This window comes from Nycticebus coucang, chromosome X, assembly GCF_027406575.1.
Source record: "Nycticebus coucang isolate mNycCou1 chromosome X, mNycCou1.pri, whole genome shotgun sequence".
Taxonomy (NCBI): domain Eukaryota; kingdom Metazoa; phylum Chordata; class Mammalia; order Primates; family Lorisidae; genus Nycticebus; species Nycticebus coucang.
This window is the reverse complement of record NC_069804.1, coordinates 123,279,498-123,284,970: the sequence shown is the minus strand read 5'-3', so window position 1 is coordinate 123,284,970 and position 5,473 is coordinate 123,279,498. Positions and strand designations below refer to the sequence as shown.

Sequence of the window (5,473 nt, the reverse complement as noted above, 5' to 3'; positions counted from 1 at the left end):
GGCATCCTTCTCCTTTAACAGAATAGAAGGGATCTCATATATGCAAAGATAAGGTAAGGAAGAAAGGAGACTTAAGGAAGCAAAGAAAATGAAGTCTTTCTATTATGTGGCAGAATGATCTGACAAGGGACCTCCAGCCTCCCAAAGAACGATGTAGTGACTTTCATGCCTCTTAGAATCGGTCATTAGAGAACAGACCCAAGGAGCATAAATAATCTTTGCATGGTGTGATTTGCCTAGGGAAGTGTCTCAAAACTAATAAATCGTCTTTCTGCTGAGGCGCTGTTCAGGTTTCCCCTGCCTTATCTTGCTTCCTTGTCAAGCCCTCATCGTGAATTACATCCTTAAAGGTTGGATTTTGCATTTCCTTTGGTTGACAGGGTTCCTGATCTTGGCCTTACTCTTGCTCTGTAAGTGCAAGACTTTGCAGACCCACTTATGTCCTATCTACCTACTCACCTCAACTGGTACCCTATTGTTTACAACCCTTCTCTAGGAAACTGACATCTGGAAGGGACTCCACCCTACTACATGGCATGAGTTAAAGCAATATCCCTGGAATGCATCATCTAGCATATTTGCAAAGACACACTAAAAATTGAGAAATAAAAAAGAAAACTATAATCCTCAAAATGTGACCTGTTAAAGTAACTTTATTTATTTATTTGTTTATTTGTTTATTTTGAGATAGAGTCTCACTATGTTGCTCTGGGTACAGTGAGGCAGTTAGTCCTAACTACTTCAATGACTACTTAATTCTCTTACCATAAAGCCTTGCTGATCAACAAGGAGAATGCAGATACTGTAAAGCTTTTTGTGAATTTTAAAATGCAAAATAAAGAAACCATGTCTGAATAAAAAAAAAAAAAAAGAAACACACAAGTACTCTGAGGCCATTTTCAAACTCAATACCCTGTTTTCCCGAAAATAAGACAGTGTCTTATTTTAAGGTGTGCTCCCAAAGATGTGCTAGGTCTTATTTTCAGGGGACGTCTTATCTTTCCTGTAAGTAGGTCTTATTTTCAGAGGATGTCTTATTTTTGGGAAAACAGGGTAGATAAGTGTACCATAAGCTATGATGACGTGTCTGGGCCAGGGGAATGCCAATAGGTGTGACAAAAATATGCTGAGGATTGGAGGTTCTCCAGCCTGTTCTGAAGAGGTAGGAGGCCTGGGGCAGAGGTTGGCACAGAATATGGGCTCAGACAACTCATATAATTCATAGAACACTAACTTTCAAATACTTTCATTCTTCTCTGTCCCCCCTCGCCCAGCAGACTTAGCCAGAGAAGAAGCAAATACTCTACTAATGCAAAGTGCAACACTCTTACCTCTCCAGGTTTTTTTTTTTTTTTTGCAGTCTTTGGCCAGGGCTGGGTTTGAACTCACAACTTCTGGCACATGGGGCCAGCGCCCTACTCCTTTGAGCCACAGGCACCGCCCCCCCTTTTTTAGTGAGACAGAGTCTCACTTTGTCACCCTCGTGTGCCTTGGCATCATAGCTCACAGCAACCTCAAATTCTTGGGTTCAAACAATCCTCTTGCCTCAGCCTCCTGAGTAACTTGGACTGCAGGTGCCCACCACCATGCCCAGTTTGTTTTTCTATTTTTAGTAGAGAAGGGTCTTGCTCTTGTCTCACGTTGGTCTCAAACTCCTGAGCTCAAACAATCCACCCACCTTGGCCTCCCAGAGTGCTGGGATTACAGGTGTGAGCCACTGTGCCAGGCCTAGCAACCTTAAACTCTTGAGCTCAAGCGATCCTCTTGCTTCAGCCACTCAAGGAGCAGGGGCTACAGGTGCCCACCTCAACATCTGGCTATCTTTAGAGAAGGGGGTCTTGCTCTTGCTCAGGCTGGTCTCAAACTCCTGAGCTCAGGCAATCTGCCCACCTTGGCCTCCCAGAGTGCTAGGATTACAGTCATGAGCCACTGCACCCAGCCTCTCCAGGTCTTTAAAAAAGCATCTAGCTGAGCTAGATGTTTCCATGAGTACCAATTATACCAAGTACTCCAAGCTTATTTCCCTAGAACAGAGAGAGCTGCTGCTAGTCAATAAAGCACCTTTGTGTGATTTAGAAAAAGACACTCTTGGAACACAGCCTCAGACCATGATGAACAAAGCATGGGTGGGATACCAGCTTCATTTCCTTTCTGTCATTCACGTGCCTTTGTGCGGTGAACAACATGGCAGCTATGAGACAAATGATGCTAAATGGGTTTAATTTGGGGGGCAAATTCTCATGCCTTAATAATGATTTTAAAAACCACAAGTACTGTCTCGGCGCCTGTAGCTCAGCAGCTAAGGCTCCAGCCTCATACAGCAGAGCTGGCGAGTTGGAATCAAGCCCAGGACTGCCAAACAACAATGACAACTACAACCAAAAAATAGCTGAGCGTTGTGGCGAGGGCCTGGAGTCCCAGCTACTTGAGAGGCTCAGGCAAGAGAATTGCTGAAGCCCAAGAGTTTGAGGTTGTTGTTAACTGTGACACCACGTACTCTAGCCAGGCCAATATAGTGAGACTCTGCCTCAAGACAAAACAAAATGCTTCTTGAAACCTGGCGCTTTGTGACATCATCGTGCACGCCGGAAGTGCCTGTTGCCTGGGATAGCTGTGGGCAGCGGTCGGGGAGTCTCTGGGCGGCCTGGACTCATGGTTTATAGAAGAGATGAAATGTGGTCGGAGGGACGATTTGACTATGAAATCCTTTCAAGAGAACCTGGCAGTCTTTCCTTCAGTTTCAACGTAGAAAGTACAGGGGTGTTGATGTCTCCTACAAACGGCAGCATGAAAGAAAGCCAGAAACAGATAAGGAGAGGCCTGTACGATCTTTGAAAACATCAAGAGATATTTCACCCTGGTTTTATTCAGCAGTTTCGTCATCCAAGGTGTTAGTCAAACCGCATAGGCTAACTGAAAAAGAACTTGCTGAGGCTGCAAGACAGTGGGCTGCTGAAAAGTGAGAGAAGTCAGATGCAAGTAATTTGCCTGATTTTTACCAGTATGAAGAGGGATCCACAGCACCACCGTTCATTTACCAGGCAGAAGAACCTGAGGCAAATGCAGCATATGGCATAGAGTTATAGGAAGACGAGCTAACCCGTCCCTCTAAAGCAATAGCATTAAAAACCAAAGAGATTGAACAGCCTTACTGACAAGACTGTGAAACTTTCTAGAGGGTAGTGAAAATGCTGATTGAAAAAGATCCTTCATTAGAAAAGTCTATACAGTTTGCGCTGAGGCAGAATTTACATGAAATAGGTGAGCGACGAGTTGAAGAACTCAAGTATTTCATTGCAGAGTCCGATACTTCGACTCAAGAGTTTGAAGAGCCTTTTTGGATTTCTTGCTCAGGCAAAATGTTTCTAGATTTTTTTCCCTCCCTGAATTGCATAAATCCTTAATATGTGGACGTTTTGTGATGAAGAGAAGTAACTTAATGATGGCTGACCATATTTCCAGTATCAAATAAACATCTAAAATAGTCTATTTAAAATGTTTTCATTAGAATTTTTTCTACATGTAGAGCGTCTTAATCCATACTCACCTTTTTTTTTTGCTCCCTAAAATGATGGTCAATTAATTTTTCAAGTTCTGAAAAAGCAGTCCTGAAGAATAGCTTTCTGTGCTTACTCAAGTTCCCTCGTCTTCCAAGTATGTAATCATTTGGTCACAGGAGTGTAATTTACAGGCCAGAGATCATTCCACTTAAATATTAGTAGTCTGTTTGCTTCTCATAGTGCATGATACCATGTGAAAATTTGAGAATTCTGAGTTGTGATTTTATTGACTTGTTGCTTGGTTTTCTAAGGCTTTGTAACTTTTATGTGTTAAAGTACTATCATAAACTGAATGCTTAGGATCGTACAGAATGTTTGAGAATAAGTCTCATTCACCAATAATATAGAGCTTTTAAATCTCTGAAATACACCTCAGAATTAAAAGGCTTTTTTCCCAAGAATCAGCATCTTCTATTAATCCTGAAACTCCTGAGTCTTTCACTGATGTGGGACTTAAACAATATTATTTAATAAAACTAAAAGAAGGGGTAATTTGGATGGAGATTAGGGATATCTCAAAGTTGAGATTTCTGACCAAAAGAGAAAAAAATTAGACTTTTATTTTGTCGTAGGCTCAGTAGGGGGGTGGAGTTGTGTTTTTTTCATAGGCCCATACTCTTCACCACAAGAAAGGTGATTGATAACATGCCCATGATTACACTATGTATAGATTATATTCTTTTTAATCTCTGTAGTTGAGTGAGTTCTTTGTTCTGCCCTTTAGAGGTCCTTAGCCTTTCAGAAGTTTTCTTAAAAGAAACAAAGCAGTAGGTAGTAGGCCCAACTCAGCAACCCCTTCCCAAGAAGTTTGTGTAAACAGTCGTTAATGAGTGACCCATCCAAATCACGGGTTAGTTGAGAATCTAAGTGGGACAATTACGATGTTCCATTCGTTTCCTGATCACTTCAGGAGCCCAGTGGCATTGAGCCAAAATACAGTTATGTAGCATTGCTTAGCGAGGAAACCTTAAAAAATGTTTGTTATTGCTACCCAATTTCATTACCCTCCCATCCTCTTTTCATTTTCTGCTCTATTCTCCCTCAAATTCTGGTGGCATTTTTAGTGGCTCCCTACTGATAAAATCTAAAGAGCTACAAAAAAATTATATGAAAAATGGAAGTTGCAGTATGAATAATTTTAACAGATCCTATAATAGGTGCCTTGAAGTATGTATTATGCTGACCATAGATCTACCAACTAATTGAGGGAAACAATTACTTTTTAAAATTTCATAAATGAGACTACCTTTAATCTTTATTTTTGCCGGTTAGATGTTAACTTACCTAATCTTAAGCCAAACTAATACATATCAACTATAGTATTCTTCCTTAATGGCAGTGATTTTTGTTATCCACTTTGGATAAACTAAGAGGGTAGTGATCTTGTTTTCCCTCTTTCCCCACCAATGCTTTTCTTTTCCTCAAATATTCTAGTCCCAGGATTCATTATCTTTAGTCAAGATGTCACAAGTTTAAAAATAAAACTGAAACCACCAAAGGCAAAGGAGTTGTCCACTTTGTTGAAATTCATTAAGTTAGATAAGTCTTAATAACAGAATCATTTAAATGTAGGGTCGGGGTGGGGGGTGGAGACAAGATGGCTGACTGAAGCCAGCTTTCCACAGAGGCTCCCATCCAGAAGGACAGTTAAAGGATAAAAATTTAGCAAGTAACCTGGTGGATTTGAGCTGCACCAAGAGAGAAGGTTGAAGAATGCACATCAACCCCGCTGAGGTGAGCTGCGACCACAAGGATACAAACAAAAGGTACAAAATCCATCACCAAGCAGACTGGAGTCCCCTCCCCCATGAGAATGGCTCAGAGTGCCCCACAAACAATCGGGCAGAGTTCAAAGGTCCTCCCACTACACGGGAGAGACCCTACAAAAACTGGACCTGCCTTCCCTACTAGGG

General features: G+C 41.5%; 1 pseudogene; it reads left to right on the top strand.

Moving 5' to 3' along the window:
* The first annotated feature begins 1,078 nt into the window (after positions 1–1,078).
* Positions 1,079–3,404, top strand: LOC128576984 (periphilin-1-like; annotated as a pseudogene).
* The last annotated feature ends 2,069 nt before the right edge of the window (positions 3,405–5,473 follow it).